This window comes from Mus musculus, chromosome 6, assembly GCF_000001635.26.
Source record: "Mus musculus strain C57BL/6J chromosome 6, GRCm38.p6 C57BL/6J".
NCBI classification, from domain to species: domain Eukaryota; kingdom Metazoa; phylum Chordata; class Mammalia; order Rodentia; family Muridae; genus Mus; species Mus musculus.
In genome coordinates, this window is record NC_000072.6 from 128440060 (window position 1) to 128457115 (window position 17056).

Consider the following 17056-nt stretch of genomic DNA (forward strand, 5'->3'; position numbering starts at 1 on the left):
TCTGATGGAACCAAACAAATGGGTTGTAGAAGTAAGCTACTCTTTCCAGCAATTTATAGTCTCATGAGTTTAACCATGGTCTGATTTGTTAGGTGGCTAGAGACACTGCCAGAGAATATGTGGGGTGTGTGTGTGGCTACTCTGGTAGTGAAGGCTCTTGGTAGTGAATGGAGCCTTTGTATACCACTGCCTTGCACATGGTACTTATCTTTCTGGTGCTCACATAGGTACCTGCTGATTATGGTCTTTGGGTGTTATCTGGCACAGCAAGTTGTGATGGAGAAAGTATTAGCAGTGAGTTTGTGTCTCTTCCCTGAGAACAGCATTGTTGGAGGCCTAACTCCTTTGATCTCATGAGCACCTCCCAGTGGAGCACTCAGCACCAGCACTCAGTGCCTGCAGACTGCGGGCACAAAGTTACCTAAGGTTATGATAGACAGCTCTTATTGGTTAGCAATAAGCAAAGGGTTGGCTCACCTTGCAGTATAGCTGTCAAAACTGGGGCAGGTTTTGTCTGTGAGTCCTGTCAATAGGGTGACCCAGTGGTTACAAAGGAGGGAATGTTCCGGTGTGTCTAGTGCAGCACTTGGCTTCCAGTGGTAAGTGGATAGGTGATGGCCACTGCTATAATGTGATGTGTGTGGGGATGGCGGTGAGCATGAAACACTGCAGTAAGGGCATGGAGCACTGTAGTAAGGGCATGGAGCACTGCAGTAGGAGCATGGAGCACTACAGTAGGAACATGGAGCACTGCAGTAAGGGCATGGAGCACTGCAGAAGGAGCATGGAGCACTGCAGTAGGAGCATGGAGCACTGTAGTAAGGGCATGGAGCACTGCAGTAGGAACATGGAGCACTGCAGTAAGGGCATGGAGCACTGCAGTAAGGGCATGGAGCACTGCAGTAGGAGCATGGAGTACTGCAGAAGGAACATGGAGCACTGCAGTAAGGGCATGGAGCACTACAGTAGGAACATGGAGCACTGCAGTAAGGGCATGGAGTACTGCAGAAGGAACATGGAGCACTGCAGTAAGGGCATGGAGCACTGCAGTAAGGGCATGGAGCACTGCAGTAGGAGCATGGAGTACTGCAGAAGGAACATGGAGCACTGCAGTAAGGGCATGGAGCACTGTAGTAAGGGCATGGAGCACTGCAGTAGGAACATGGAGCACTGCAGTAAGGGCATGGAGCACTGCAGTAGGAGCATGGAGTACTGCAGAAGGAACATGGAGCACTGCAGTAAGGGCATGGAGCACTGTAGTAAGGGCATGGAGCACTGCAGTAGGAACATGGAGCACTGCAGTAAGGGCATGGAGCACTGCAGTAAGGGCATGGAGCACTGCAGTAGGAGCATGGAGTACTGCAGTAGGAACATGGAGCACTGCAGTAAGGGCATGGAGCACTGCAGTAAGGGCATGGAGCACTGCAGTAGGAGCATGGAGCACTACAGTAGGAACATGGAGCACTGCAGTAAGGGCATGGAGCACTACAGTAGGAACATGGAGCACTGCAGTAAGGGCATGGAGCACTGCAGAAGGAGCATGGAGCAATGCACTAAGAGGGAAGGTATCCTGCAAGGACATGAGGACAGGTCTCCAGTGAGAGGGCTTTCCCTCAGCGATGCAGCTGTGGATGGAGGCCAACAGACAGGGACTGAGGTCTGGAACCTCAGGGCAGGGCTATGTGCATCTGGAATTTTTCCTGGTCGTGTATGTCCCTTTTTTTTTTCTTGAAAAAAATTTAAGTTTTTTTTTTTTCCCTAACCTTTTTACATGTATGGGTTTTTTGCCTGTATGTTTGTCTGAGCACTGTGTGCGTACAGTGCCCATGAGGCCTAGAGAGGGCACTGGATCCTCCAGGGTGGCATTAGATCAGTGTACTATCATGTAAAGCTGGGAATTGAACCCAGGTCTTCTGGAGGAATGGCCAGCCTGAACCTTCCTCATGTGCACTCCTTAGGAGGTCTCGTGGTCTCCTCCTCCTCCACCCTCCTCATTTAAATAATACTGTCACTGTGCCAGTAAGTGTGCACCCATATGTATATGGTATTCTTCTCTAGCCCTTTCTACCTAAAAGAACGTATTTTCTGTTATGGTACTGTATGGTTGGAGTGTGTGTGTGCGCGTGTGTGTGCGTGTACCTGTTTCAGCATGGATGTTCCACAGCATGACTGGCAGTCAGAAAACAACTTTGTGGAGTCAGCTCTTACCTTCCACCTTGACATGGACTCTAGAGAGAGAACGCAGGACATCAGGTTTGCACTGCACAGTGCTCTCAGTGGATGAGTCCATCCCCCCACCCCCACCCCCACCCCCACCCCCTAAGACACCTCCACCTCAAGACAGGGTCTCGCTATGTAGTCCTGGCTGTCGGCTGTCCTGTAGCTCACTCTGTAGACCAGTCTGGCATCGAACTCACAGAGACCCACTTGCCTCTGCCTCCCCAGGGCTGGGATTAAAGGCGTGCACCTGGTTCTCAGTCCATCCACCTTTTGAGACAAGGTTTGACATTGAACCCAGCACTTGCTGATTGGCTGATTGGAGAGCTCTTGATCCTCTGGTTTCTTCTCAAACAGGAGGTCCCTACCCTTTAAAGCAACAGGTTTCTTGTTTTCCTCCCCCAACCCCGTTTTCTCGATAAGATTTTTGTCTGTTGTAGATTTCTTACTTAGAGGATGATGCATTTTAAATGTCTTGCATTAAAATTGTAATTTTATGTTTTTGAAGAATGGCAGCAGCACAGGAAAGAGAGGAACAATTGAAAACAAAAGAAAAGGATTCTTCAGAGAAGAAACAGGCCGGGCAGTGGTGGTGCACACCATTAATCCCAGCACTTGGGAGGCAGAGGCAGGCGGATTTCTGAGTTCGAGGACAGCCTGGTCTACAGAGTGAGTTCCAGGACAGCCAGGGCTACACAGAGAAACCCTGTCTCAAAAAACAAAAAAAAAAACAAACAAAAAAAAAAAACAAAAAACAAAAAACAAAAAAGCAGAGAAGAAACAGAAATGGAAACTAGAACATGTGGGACAGATTTTCCTAGAATGCAAACAAAAATACTGCTAAAGATGTTGAAAACAAACAAACAAACAAAAACAGTGAAGTGAAGCGCATGCAGGGTCGGCGGGAGGACCGGCCTGCTCTGTCCCCTGCTGCCGCAACACTGAGCAGTGGGTTTTGTACTTTCCAGGTTGGAAGTCCTGTTTGCCATTGGGTTTTTCAGTCCTCATGCAAAGTGATGGGTTTCATTATGGCCTTTCATATATAGATGTCACTCTCCTTTGTTCTTGTCCTCTGTTCTCTTCTACCCACTCCCCATTCGGCTTGCCTTCTCCCTTTCCCCAAGTGGTCTCTCTTTCTGTTTTCATCTCCAATATACATATTTGATGCATTTAGATCCCACACGTGAGGAAACATATTTATTCAAGTCTGGCTTATTTTGCTTAGAATAATCTTTGGTTCTGTCCTTTCTGTGTGGCTGAGTAGCGTTTCACTGGGCATATATACCACATTTTAAAACTCACCTGTCGCTGGACTCCTCAGCCTCACCACAGTCAGTGGCTGTGAAGCCTGCAGCAGTGGGGCGGAAGCCCCGTGGCCACTTCATGAGACTTAGCCCTAGGTCTTTTTGTTTGCTGTGGCTTTAAATGTCTCCAAAGCTCTTCTGTTACTGTTTTTATGTTTTGGAAGTGAGATCTCACCATGTATCCCATCGTGGCCTCAGTCCTTGAGCCTCTGCTTTCCAAATGCTTGGATTAAAAGCCTGGCGGGGCAGTGGTGGCGCTCACCTTTAATCCCAGCACTTGGGAGGCAAAGGCAGGCGGATTTCTGAGTTCGAGACCAACCTGGTCTACAGAGTGAGTTCCAGGACAGCCAGGGCTACACAGAGAAACCCCGTCTCAAAAAAAAAAAACAAAAACAAAACAAAAAACAAAAAAAAAACAAAAACAAAAAAGCCTGTGCTACCATGGCAAGCTCTCCCCCCCAACACCCCCCCCTCCGTTCCAACTGGGCAGTTCAGTGGCTTTAAATATAATATAACGTTGTGCAACCACACAATGTTGATTTTGTGTTTGTTCTTGTTACAGTCTCCTATAGCGGAGGCTGGCCTTGACTGCTATGTGGCCAAGGGTGACCTTGAACTTCTGATTCCCCTGCTGCTACCTCCCAGCTTCTGGGATTATGATGGATTCTGCACCATCATAGTTGGCTTCTTGTTGTTTTGCCATCGAGTCTTGTTGATCTCAAACTCATGACCCCCCTCCCTTCACCCACTAATGCTGGTATTCTGAGCACCCGGTACCACAATTCTTGTTCTAAGCAACAAGTTTGTCCTAATTTGCTGTACCTGTTGTATGTCCAGTGCTTAGTGTTCAGCAAAGAATGTAGAATGAGTTCTTTGGATTTAGTCCATGTTGATTAGTTCTACCATAGAGTCTGCAGTAGAAGGGAGCCAGGGGTGTTGCAAGTGCTGGGACAGCAGGAAAGCTACCCCAGGATATAACTGAGCATCTGTGTACATCTGTGTAAGAGGCATAGATGAATCCAGTCCTGGCCGGGCAGTGGTGACACATGCCTTTTAAATATCCCAGCACTTGGGAGGCAGAGGCAGGTGGATTTCTGAGTTCCAGGTCAGCCTGGTCTACAGAGTGAGTTCCAGGTCATCCAGGGCTACACAGAGAAACCCTGTCTCAAAAAAACCAGAGAGAGAGAGAGAGAGAGAGAGGCGCAAATGGTCCCACCTTGTTCCATGAGCCACACTGATGCTGTCAGCAAGGGAGTGGGAATCTGGGAGGCCAAAGCCACCACCTCCCTGGGCTCTCCAGCTCATTTGATTGCTCAGTGTGTTCACCTCCCACCCCCTAGGGCTTGCTCACTGGTACTATAGGAAGATGGCGTGGGTAAGCCTGTGACTTAGTCTTATCAATATTTTACCTTATGCTGTATCCTGAAAAGACAGGGACCTAGTGTTGGAGTGAGATTGGGGTCAGGACTGTAGCACAAGATTCCAGAATACACTGCTGTGCAGAACCTGGAACAGTATACAGTTGTCCTCTATATCACCCCAGTCCTGGTGGCACACTACCCAACAGTAGGACTATGGGCTACGTGGTTACTCATGTCCTTTTGCTTCAGCACCAGGACTTCAAGATGCCTCCAGGCCAGTGGTGACTTTCCTGTTTTTTTCCTTCTATCTTCCTTTGGGTAGCTCAGAATCAAGTCTTGGAGGACTACTTCCCTGATCGGTCCTCCTGAGTAAGAGTTCTTTTCTTCATTGCATATGTCTGGTGTTCAGTGACTGTCATTGCATTTCAGTTTATCCTGGGGACCGGTCTCACAGTTCTTCAGTTGTCAGAGTTATGGGTGGGGCACATGTCTTGCTTTTGAATAAGATTACCAACTTCTGGGCTCAAATCGGAGATGCCTGGGGCTTGGGACAGTTAGGATCCTCTGCTAAGTGGAGCAGGCTTTCTGTGTAGCAGGGAGGGTTGCTGTGTGTAAGTGACCCATCCCATCAGCAGGCGCTCCTCTGCTTCTCACTTGTTCTCCCTTCATCTGTCTGGTCACTTAGCAAACATCTCCTGTTTTCTGAACTCCCCGTGTGAGCAGTAGAGCATTCAAAGGTAGCTGGGGGTCTCCCTGTCATGGTTGTCCTGAGCATTTAGTTGTGCAGGCGCTTTCCCTGCCTCCTTGAACTTCTTTTGAGTTTGGTTTCAAGCCAAACTCATTAGGCTAACTGAGATGCCTATTAACATAACAAAGCGGAAGCTGGCGGCCAGGTTCTCCCAGCGTCCCTCAGTCCCTACCTGTTTGAGGTCCTCCTGGCTGGCATACCCCACCCGCTACCCTGAGTTCTCCAGCCCAAGTACTGGTCTGGGCTCCCCACCTCCCAGCTCCTCGGGTCCCTGTATAAATCACCAAGTTTGGTTACACCTGTCTCTTGACCCCGGCCGACCCTCTAGGTCTTCAGCTCCTCTCTTCCTGTCCTTCTCCACCTCTTGTCACGTGGCCCGGCTCAGTCTGGCCACTTTCACTCTGGACTCTCACAGATGTCTCATCTCTACCTGTTTTCCCCCTTATATCTATAATAAAAACCTCAGCCCCTTAGGAGCAGTCATGCTCTCCTTTTATTTCTTTTTTTCATTCAGTTTACAGATGCGCCTCCAATCACAAGCTTCTAATCCATTGTCTCTGTTAGGTGTTAGGCAAATTTCTTACAGTTAGCCCTGCCCTAGGAGCTGAGGCTTTGCTACTTCTTACCGGAAGGGGGCGTGTGAGATCACATGACTTGCTGAAGCCGGGAGATCCTCTTTGGAATCTGGACTTCAGTCAAAGGCTGAAAACCCAGAAGACTAAAGACTCCCCATCTTACCAGAGCGGGTGAGTTTAAATTAAAAGTTGCTAGTGGTTAAGGTTGGGGTCTTAATGTATGAGCAAAAATCACAGTAAACAGTGACTGCCTTCCTTGTTAAAGCAGTAGAGGCAGTAACAGTGTCAACAGGGTAGAGAGAGGAACAAGAAATTCAAAGTATGCTCTTTCACTGGACAGGGTCTCCAACAATTGCTGACACCCTAAACACAGGAACAGTGATCTGACAAAACTGGGAGGCCAACCACTCAGCCCAACTTGTCCCCAACACCGATGTCACAAGCCGAAGGAGAACCCAAACGTTCCTAAAGGGCTCTTAGATCTCACCACAGCTGCTCTTCTTTAGTCCAGAGGTAGACAGTGTGCAGGCTGATAGGCAGAGACAAGGAAGATGGGTAATACTTGAGTCTGGAAGGACAGAAAGATGCTCTCTGTTTTCACCTAATTTTTGAGTTAGTTGCTTAGTGTGATAGGTTTCCTCTTTCAAATTTGTCTTAAAAATATATTCAATGTTCTGTTTTCAAAAGAACAAAACCAAAAATATTCAGTCTTTCTTTGCCATTGATACTCCTATTTGTTGTCTCCAAATCTTCTTGGAAAGCTTAAATTTAAGTGCAATAGTAAACTGACTAGGGTTTGTAGCTCTTAGGAGGTTGAGACTCATTTATGGTAGTCACTGCCTAGTCCTTAACAGTCACATGACCACAGTATGCTTTTGTTGTATGAAAGCCTTTATAAGAACAGAAAGAAATCTCCTGTAGTCTGTGGTCAGTTGGTTTAGATGGCTTTGTTTCCTTGAACCTGGGGGCAGTGGGGCAGACAGCAGCTGTTGACTCTTGTCGACATCATCTGCTAAGAGCAGTGAATGTCTACACTAGAAAGGGAGGCTGACTATGTGAGGGGGGTGTAAATCCACCCAAGTATGAGCATACCTAGTTCCTGTGGGAAGAAATTCATTCTCTATGTTGCAATAATCAGACCCAGCATTTCGTCGGGGATAACATGTATGATGGTAACGTCTTCGCTCATCAGTTTCCTACAGAGTACTGCACGTATGTCACAGGTGGTATTATTGTCAGTGAACTGGGAAAACTCGGTGTAGATCAAGGTACCATACACTGAGTGTGATCCACTTCTGTGGCTCAGCACTCAAGGTCTCAAAGGCCTGTCCGCCATTGCTGACTTAGCTAGCCTTCTGGCTATGTTACAGCCTGAAGCCGGTAGATAACACATGGGTTGTGAATACTCATTGGAGGCTTTTCTGAGTTAGGCCCCAGCAGCCTCTGGGTCTGGTCCCACCTTGTTAAACTCTTGCACAGTTTTTAATCACTCTTTTTCCAGCTCCTGGTTCTGGATCATCTCCTCAAAGGCATAGAACTGTTTCTGTTCTCACCAGTGTGGCTTTTGCTCTCTGTCCCTGGTGCTTGCAGGATGGCCATGTGCTGGGAGCATTCCGACTCTCCCATCTTTTCTCTATAGTTTCCTTCTTCTTTCATATGTTTCTGCAAACCCACCTTGGGCTAGTTTCGTTCTTTCATATGTTCTCTAAACCCACCTTGGGCTAGTTTCGTTCTTTCATATGTTCTCTAAACCCACCTTGGGCTAGTTTCGTTCTTTCATATGTTCTCTAAACCCACCTTGGGCTAGTTTCGTTCTTTCATATGTTCTCTAAACCGGCCTCGGGACCCTCTGCCCAGGAATAGCAAGTCCAGTAACCTGCTGACTGTTGGGAGCGACGGCTACTTTTGATCCTGCTATCTAGGGACTTGGCTCATGAAGGGCTTGACGTACTTGCTGTAGAGGATAAAGGCATGTTCAAGGTTGCTTGCTCAAGTAAACAGATGCTGTGTAGATGACTTGCTCCAGAGTGGGTGTGCTGACAGGGTGGAGTATTGAATTCCACTGCCTTCTCAAGCTGGGGAAGGAACTTTACCCTGTCTTTGGTGGAAGGGTGATAATTTCCATGGTCAGGCATGAGACCCAAAAGCCTCTGATTCAGAAATCTGCCTTCAGAATATAGCCACATTGGAGGAATCTGTTGTCCTGAGATCCATCTTGTTTGAATACGGGCATCTTCTGACACAGAGAAGAGGTAATAATGTCAGTCACAGTTACAGGGGATTAAGGATGCAGTAATATGGTTTGTCTGGGTTGCTGACGCTCAATACCATGTGTGTCCAATATGGAGACTAGTCACTGGTCACTTGGGATTTTCCAATTTATTTATGGATGATTCCGTGGAAGCTCCCAACGTTCTAATGGGTGCTGATAGATTTGGAGGGAGAATGGTGTCATAAAGCAGGCAGTAGCTAATAGGAAGGCCAGATATCTAGCCAGAAGATGGGGTTGGGTGGAGAGAATGGTGGGGAGATACAGCAACCCTGACTGGCTGAGTCTAGGCAGGTGAGAGCCTGTAAGGCAGGCATGACAATACTTTCCTCTGGCTCCTAACTTAGGGAGATCATCTCAGTGTGTCTTATAAGTGTTCATTAACAACGTTACTTATAATTTGCAGGTGATATTTTCATGTGGGTTCCCAAATAGGGAGGATCATAAGGAACAGGGCAGCCATAGGAACCCAGTGCCAAGTGTGGGCTAAGGTGCTAAGGCAGGAGATCCTTCAGGGAACTGTGATACCCTAAGGAGAGTAGGAAAGGAGGTACTTGGACTGAGGCTTGGAAGATGATAGGTGTTTCCCAGTGCACAAGGCCAAGAAGGGCATCCCAGGTAAGCCAGAGCACAGCGTTACATATGCTTGGCTATTTAAAGAAACAGGAAAGTTTGTCCTGCTCCAAAGTGAAAAATGTCTTCACTCTCTTCTCTCCTTTGAATCAGATTCTCTTTATTTTCAGAATCAAAGACTATTGCTCTTTTAAGTCTGAAACTTAGGAAGGCTTCTACAGGCTTCCTTCCACTTTCTGATTGGATTTGAGGCCCATTCCACAGAAGGGAATCCACATTTAATATTGCAAACCTGGCCTGAAACTCACGGCTGAGGAGATCATAGACATGAGTGGGGGAAGTTATTTCTGATGTTTGAATGTGATGTGCCCACCAAATGCTTTCCATATGTTGTGGCCTTGCCCGTGGCCCCATGCTGTCGTTTGCTCTTCTCTGAGAACCTTCTCCTTGCTCTGAGCAGCACTTAATAAAGAGGCTCTTATGTAACTAGTCAAGACTCAGAAATTATTTGAGGTGCTTGGTCTTAAATGGGACATCTCCATCACTCCTTCCAAGGCTCATGGAAGAGAGGGCCGGAAGAATGTGTGAGTCAGAGGAAGGGTTAGAGTGATGTGGGACACTGTTGCCTTCTGGGCATTACATGGCTGTTGCCCTTTCTGACTTCCAGCAGCTTTGATTGCCTACACAAAACCAGTGTAAGATTTGGCTCACCAACAACATTCTGTCACAGAGCAGGGAGCGTCTCATGAGGCCCTGCCACTCTGGGAAGACTTGTAGGCAGTTAAAGGTTGCTAGGAGAGAGGGTCTCGAAGGCACAGCCTTTCCCTGAGAATCTGTGGGCAGTTAGTGGGATCTGGGGAGAGTTAGAAATACTTTGTTTAGTGGTGTGGCTACTGGTAAGTTGTCCTGCTCCTTCAGTCAATTCACCAAGGGGAAAAGTGGGAGGGGCCAAGAGGGGCCATGGGGATGAATGGGCCAGATTGGCCTGGCTTCCTATAAAAGGACTATTTGGCCCCTCCTCTCCCTCTTACTCTCTTACTCCTTTACCCTCTTAGTCTCTTGCTTTCTCTGCCTCTTTGTCTCTTCTCCTTCCTCTTCCTCCTTCCCGAACCTCTCTCCATGTGTTCCTGGCCAGCCTCTTTTCTCCTCTTCTCTCTTTCTCTCTCTGTCCTTCTCTGCCTCTACTCCCTTCTCAACTCCCTTTCTCTGTCCCTAAGTATACTCTAGTCTATACTATACCTGTTATATGGCTGGTACCTCAGCAGAAGGGATGCCTCAGTATGGGCCCACCAAGGCACCCCTCCCACCTCACCATACCTGCTCTATCAAATGTGGTTTTTATATTAAAAGCTTTTAAACTTGGTTTTATTTTATGTGTATGAGTGTTTTGCATGTATGTATGTATGTATGTATGTATGTATGTATGTATGTATATCTTCCAATTTGTGTACAGTGGCTGAAGTAGTCAGAAAAGGTATTGAATCTCCTTGGGACTAGTTACAGGGAGTTGTGAACCACCACCTGGATGCTGGGAATTGAACTCAGGTCCTCTGGAAGAGCAGAGCAGCAAGTGGGCTCTTAACCACTAAGCCATCTCTCCAGCTGATTTTACCAAAAGTTTCTTGAGTTTCTGCTGTTGTCTTTCCTCAGAGACAGTTCAGTACTAACTGGTCTGTTGCCCCCAGAGGTTATTAGGGTTTTGGGGTCCTTTTGTGTGGTTACCAGTCAATACTGGTAAAATCAGGCTCCCCTTTTGGAGTTCTTAGTCTTATTAATAGAAGAATTTAAGAGTGGACTCACATGGAAATTTGAGGACAATTTTATTACAGTTTAAAAGAAACCCATCCCACGGCAGTAGGGCAGGCAAGCCTTAACCTCAGCTGCTGCTGGGGGAGGAAAGTGGAGGAGAGAGGAGAAAACCCAGGCTATGTAAGCCAGCATGGAGGTCAGGCGCCTGGCAGAGAGGCAGTCATATGGTGGGAGGGGGCTTGAGGGAAAGAATAAGAAGCCCACGGTGTTAGGGAAAAGCCCAGAGAGTTTAAAACAAATGCTTAGAAAAGAGAAGAAAAGGAAAAGCTGTGCTTTCTGAGTAATTCAGAAAAGAGGGTAGACTTAGGCTCGAATGGCTGCAGCTTGCTTGTAAGCTTCTGATGCCTTGCTTTGCTTTTCTTTTAAACACATTAATTTGTGTTTGTGTGAGTATATGCATGGGCTCACATGCCAGAGTGCACACATGAAGGCCAGAGAAGAACCCACGGGACACAGTTCTCTTCTTCCATCACGTGGGTTCTGGGGATTGAACTCAAGCCGACAGGCTTGGAAGCGAGTTCCTTTACCTGCCAAGCCAACTTGTTTTGAGACAGAGTCCTATGTAGCCCAGGATGGACCATACCTTGCCAAGGATGTCTACATTTCTGATTCTTCTGATTCCACCTTCCAAGCGCTGAAAGTAGAGGATGAACTAACACACCTAGGTTATGTGGTGCTGGAGACTGAGCGCAGGGCCCTGTGCGTGATACACCGACATTCTACCAGCCAACCTCACCTCCAGCCTCCTCCGCTCTTTAAAACCATAATGCAGCATCTATTCTTTCATGTTAATAAATACTATTTTACAAATTGTTCTTATTGGCTACACAGTGTCTTATATATCTGAACTATAAATAAGCATTTATGTATTGTTAAAAGTATTTTGAACTTTTTTATATGCAAATCTCACAATAAGCACTGGTGCATGTAAATGCTATGTACATTTCTGGTTAAAATAAATATTTTTAAAAAATATTTTTCCGCCGGGTGTGGTGGCACATGCCTTTAATCCCTGTCTCGAAAAACCAAAAAAAAAAAAAAAAAAAAAATTCCAAGTATTTAATGTTTTTAACTAAACCGAAGTACTGTCAATGAGCAAGGATGTTAAGGTAGAAATAAGTTTGACATCTCATGCCCCAGAAGGACAGACAGACAGACAGACATTTTACCCTAAACCTTGTGCACATTGATTCTGGACTCTATATTTTTTTGTCTGCCTTTTATGCAACTTCACCTTGCTCATCCTTAAAAAAGCATCTGGGATATGTGCATACACGTGGGGGCATGCATGCCATGGCCCGTGTGTGGAGATCAGAAGACAACTTTTGGGGGCATGTTTTCTCTCTCTTACTGTGGGGCCCAGGGATTGAACTCAGATCTCCAGGTTCGCACCATCGGGTCAACAGCCCACCTCGCTCATCTTAGTGGTGTGATATCTGATGCTTCAGGTGCAGCACAGCTTCCATCCCTCGGACTGAGCAGCAAGTGCTTAGATTTAACAGGCGCTCAGAGACCTCACAGGAAACAAGTTACATGCCAGGATTAGCATGGCTCACATCCTGTGCATAAATTAACTATGAAAGTCGTGGGTGGGATTCAGAAGTCCACAAGAGTGAACCATGCTGGAACTGGTCAAATCAGAGCTTGTCACTTATAAGCATGAGGGCTTTGGGTGGGTCCGGAGCAGACTTGGCACTTGGAAGGAACGTTGTGTATGGGAGCAGAGCAGAATGACAGGGGCTTTGGGGCTGTTTGTCCCATCAAGGTTCAGCCGACAGTGGGGACCGGGAGACTGCTGTGTGTGCTCTGAACTCAGTATCTTCCTTGTCTGCAGTGAACTGTTAGAACTTCTCATGGGAAAGCCAGAGCACCAGGGAATCCTGTTGCTGGAATCCACACTCCCTGGCTTCCCAAGCCGTCTGTAGAGTGGAGAGGGTACAGGAAAGATCTGGGGAGACTCAGCACATTGCATATTTCACTCAGTGTGCATAGTGAGTGCTCTTCCCCTTCCCTGTTTCCTGAGTCCTTTTTTGTTTGTTTTAAAGGCAGGCTCTCACTATGTATGTCTGCATAGCCTGGAACTTGCTATGTAGATTGGGCTGGCCTCAAACACAGTGAAGGCTTTAAATAATAAATTCCTCAGTAGATATGAAATACCTTCATTTCCCCCTCTTTTCAAGTCTTTTAAAATTATACTTATTTATAGTATGGGACGTAGTCAATCTTGTTAATTTGCTGCAGTTTTGAATCAGCGAGGAGACAAACATCAGCAACAACGAAGACAGATCCCTTCTTAACTTCTGTTGGGTTTTTTGCCACATCGATGAAAAGAATAATAGGCCAGAAAACAGATGCTGAGAACGGAGTCGCCTCTGAGCTCAGCACCATCATCATTTAGTTCTCAGGTCACTGGACCTGGTTTTCAGGAGGAATGTGGACAGTGGAAGCCTGGCTTATGCTGTTTCTGAGGGGGACTGAGAACTATTGAAACTGAGTCTGGAAGAATGTCGGAGCTGGAGAGCAGGGAGGAAGGGTGGGAAATGAGGCTCCACTTCTAACCGACGATCTAGTGGCAGTTGATGGACACTGGATACGGGGGAATGGGAATTGTTTTTCCCAGGTATGCCTGATGATGGGTTGCTCATACTGTGGTGGATGGTTCCACACAGAGGTGCATGCAGAGAGCATTTAGTAGGCTCAGCGGGTTATTAAAAATGGAAAGAGGGCCAGGTGTGGTGGTGCACACCTTTAATCCCAGCACTTGGGAAGCAGAGGCAAGCGGATTTCTGAGTTCAAGGCCAGCCTGGTCTACAAAGGGAGTTCCAGGACAGCCAGAGCTACACAGAGAAACCCTGTCTTGAAAAAAACCAATAAAATAAAATAAAATAAAAAATAAAAATGGAAAGAGGATGTGAAGGGCGAGAGGGGGATGGTTGGAGGGGTCCATGGGAGAGAGTTGGATATGGATATGTTGAAGATACATTGCATACATGCATGAAATTGTCAACAAGTATAAGACGAGTTATTATTAAAGAGAAAGCAACCCAGTGAAAACAGTCTGTAGAATGGAAGGAAATGTTTGAAAAGTTCATGTGACAGGATTAAAGAATTCAAAAACCCAAAATATCAATGGCTAATCAATACATAGGCTAATGAGAGGAACACAGTTCTTAAAAGATCTTGTACAGATGGCCAGTAGACACATAGAGGAATGCTTAACATCACTAGCCATCAGGGAAATAAAAACTACATTGAAATTACATTTCACCACAGTCAGAATAACAATCTTTTTTTATGGTATAAATTTAAAAATTATATTTAGTTTTAAAAATTATTTATTTACATTCCAGCTGTTGCCCCCTGCCTCCAGTTCTCCCCTCCCACAGTTCCAAGTCCCACTCCTCCTCCCACTTGCCTCCAAGAGGGTGATCTTTAAGAAACAAGTCAGGCATAGTGGTGAGTGCCTTCAATCCCTACACCAGGGAGGCAGAGGCAGGCAGGTCTCTGAGGCCAGTGTCCACATACTGAGTTCCCAGCCTGTGAGGGTGGCATAATGAGAGCTCTTCTCAAAACCAAGCAAAACACAAATGCTGGAGAGGATGTGGAGTACTGATGACAGAAGAGCCACCAGCTTCAAGCAGCAGCAGCAGCAGCAACAGCAGCATCGATCTACAATCTGACCCAGCTGGACCACTCCTGGGTGTTTACCTGGACTCTAAGTCAAGACAGTACCGATACTTGCATATAGGTGATTATTGTAGCACCTTTCACAAACAGTTAAGTTACAGAAACAACCTAGGTATCCACCATTAGAGGATGGTTAAAGAAAATGTGGCAGATGTGCACAGTGGAATATTATTCAGCCAAGAAGACTGTGGTGTTTTCTGGTAAATGGATGTAAATGGGAATAAAACATATTAAGTGCATAAGATCGGACTCAAAGACAAATAGCTCATGTTTTCTCTCATTGGTGGAGCCTAGGTTTTATCAAGCTACGTAAAATATGTGTGCATATATGACACAGAAGAACAGCAGAACTAAGGGAACCAATGAGAGAGGAGAGAAGAGGGCAGGTGAGATCATGAATATCCTGTACTTGCAGGAAAATGTCCTGTAACCCAGTACTGTGTACAATAAATACATGGCAACAAGAGCAGCAAAATGTTTTTAAAACATTAAAAGGGGAAGATGATGGGCTGGAGAGATGGCTCAGCAGTGAAGAGCACCCGGGTTTGGTTCCCAGCACCCAGTGCTGATTCACAGTTGTAACTCCATTTCTAAGGGGAATCCTGTGGCCTCGGCTCTGTGGGCAGCACGCAAGCCCAGTGCACATGCGCACATGCAGCCCAAACAGTCATGCACATAAACGAAAAGTAAATCTTAAGAAAAATGGAGGGGCTGGGGAGATGGCTCAGCGGCTAAGATCTCTTCCAGAGATCATGAGTTCAATGCCCAGCAACCACATGGTGGCTCACAACCATCTATAGGGAGATCTGATGCCCTCTCCAGGCAGGCAGATGTGTGTGCATCAGAGCACACAGACATTAAATAAATGAAAAAAAAAAAAAAAGAAAAAAGAAAGGAAAAAATCAGAGACGGTTACGAAAAGGAGCTGAGTGTCTTTGAACTGAAGTTCCTTGCGGACTTCTCTGGATAGCCAAGCCTCCTCCACTGTTTGGGCACAAGCTGGTTCCATCCATTGTCACCTCCACCTTTCCTCCACTGAATTTGACTACTGGGGTCAGACTTGGGAGTCAGTTCACCTTAGGCATTTACATCCTTGTCCTTTACCTCTCCTTGGGATTGTGAACAGTCAGCACATTTGTCAGTAGAATGTTTCAACCCAAGGCCAGCTTGCTTCCGTCCCAGTTGATTTAAAAAAAAAAAAGATTTATTTATTTTATGTATGTGAGTACACTGTAGCTGTACAGATGGTTGTTAGCCTTGATGTGGTTGTTGGGTGTTGAATTTTTAGGACTTCTGCTTGCTCTCAACTCTGCTTGCTTAGTCCCTGCTCACTCTGGTCCAAAGATTTATTTATTAAAATACACAAGTACACTGTAGCTGTCTTCAGACGCATCAGAAGAGGGTGTCAGACTTCATCACAGATGGTCGTGGGCCACCATGTGGTTGCTGTGATTTGAGCAGTCAGTGCTTGCTGAGCCATCTCACCAGCCCTCGTCATCATTGTTTTGACTCCTCTACCTATGTGGGATAGACACTCCTAGGCCTGACATGCGCCCTTCCTGTCACTCAAGAGCGTGACCCCATTAACTGTTTTAGGGTTAACTGGTTTACCCCACTTAACTAGATGACTCAAGTGTTCTGACCCAGCAAGAATGTCTTCTGGGCAGCCATGACTCCTAGTGAGGCCTTGAGCATTCAGGGCACTGATAGAGGCAGTTAGGCTGTTGCTCAAACCTCTGAGAGTGCGAGCACTAACCCTGAACTGAATTCCATAAACCTCACTAGGAGCTCCACTCCCACCTCCCTTGCTGAGTCCACGCAGGCAGAAGGCCCGTCTCTTCCTGCCCACCCACAAGCTGCTGAGTCCCTCTGTGAGTAAACTGTTCTTGAACATATGTGTTTTTCTCACCCCGGCGTCGACCGACCACTTCTTCTCTTTGAAGTCCAGCCAGGCACATGCTGGAATGGTTTGAAGAACTCCTTATCAGAAGCATCTCTGATACTGCTTTGGGGGCAGCCTCCAGCTTCAGATTTGGTGGGGAGAAACCAAGGATTAAAATTTCTTTAGTGTTTCTGTGGGTCAGGAATCTGGACTCAGTGATGGCTTTTGGGGTGTGTCAGCGTGGTGTGGCTGAACCCTTTTCCTCAGAATTCCCTCCCAACACGTTTCCAGGCAGAGTGGGCGTCTACAGAACATGCTGTTGGAGAGAGCTGGAGGAGGGGGGCAGCAGCTCCTTTTCTCCCAAACTCCCACCACTCAGCAAACACAAACAAACCTTGCTTAGTTCTGGGTTTCAGGAACCCACTTGCAGCTTCCTGTGGTTGTTTTCTCATCTGCAACCCTAACATCTGCATCCCTAACATCTGGGGCTGGAGAGATGATTCTGTGGCTAAGAATCACTGCTCTCGTAGAGAATCAAGTTCCATTCCTAGCACCCACATCTTACACCTCATAACTACCTGTAATTTGAGTTCCGTGGGACCTGTCATCCTCTCTGACCCCCACAGACACC

The 17056-nt window shown here is 46.7% G+C and overlaps 1 long non-coding RNA gene and 1 pseudogene across 2 annotated transcripts in view; one reads left to right on the forward strand and one right to left on the reverse strand.

Annotated features, from left to right (window-relative positions):
- Gm10069 (predicted gene 10069) overlaps positions 1 to 17056 on the forward strand; it is a 64525-nt gene that overhangs the window by 1303 nt on the left and 46166 nt on the right. The window lies entirely within an intron of this gene.
- Positions 7037 to 8283, reverse strand: Stambp-ps1 (STAM binding protein, pseudogene 1; annotated as a pseudogene).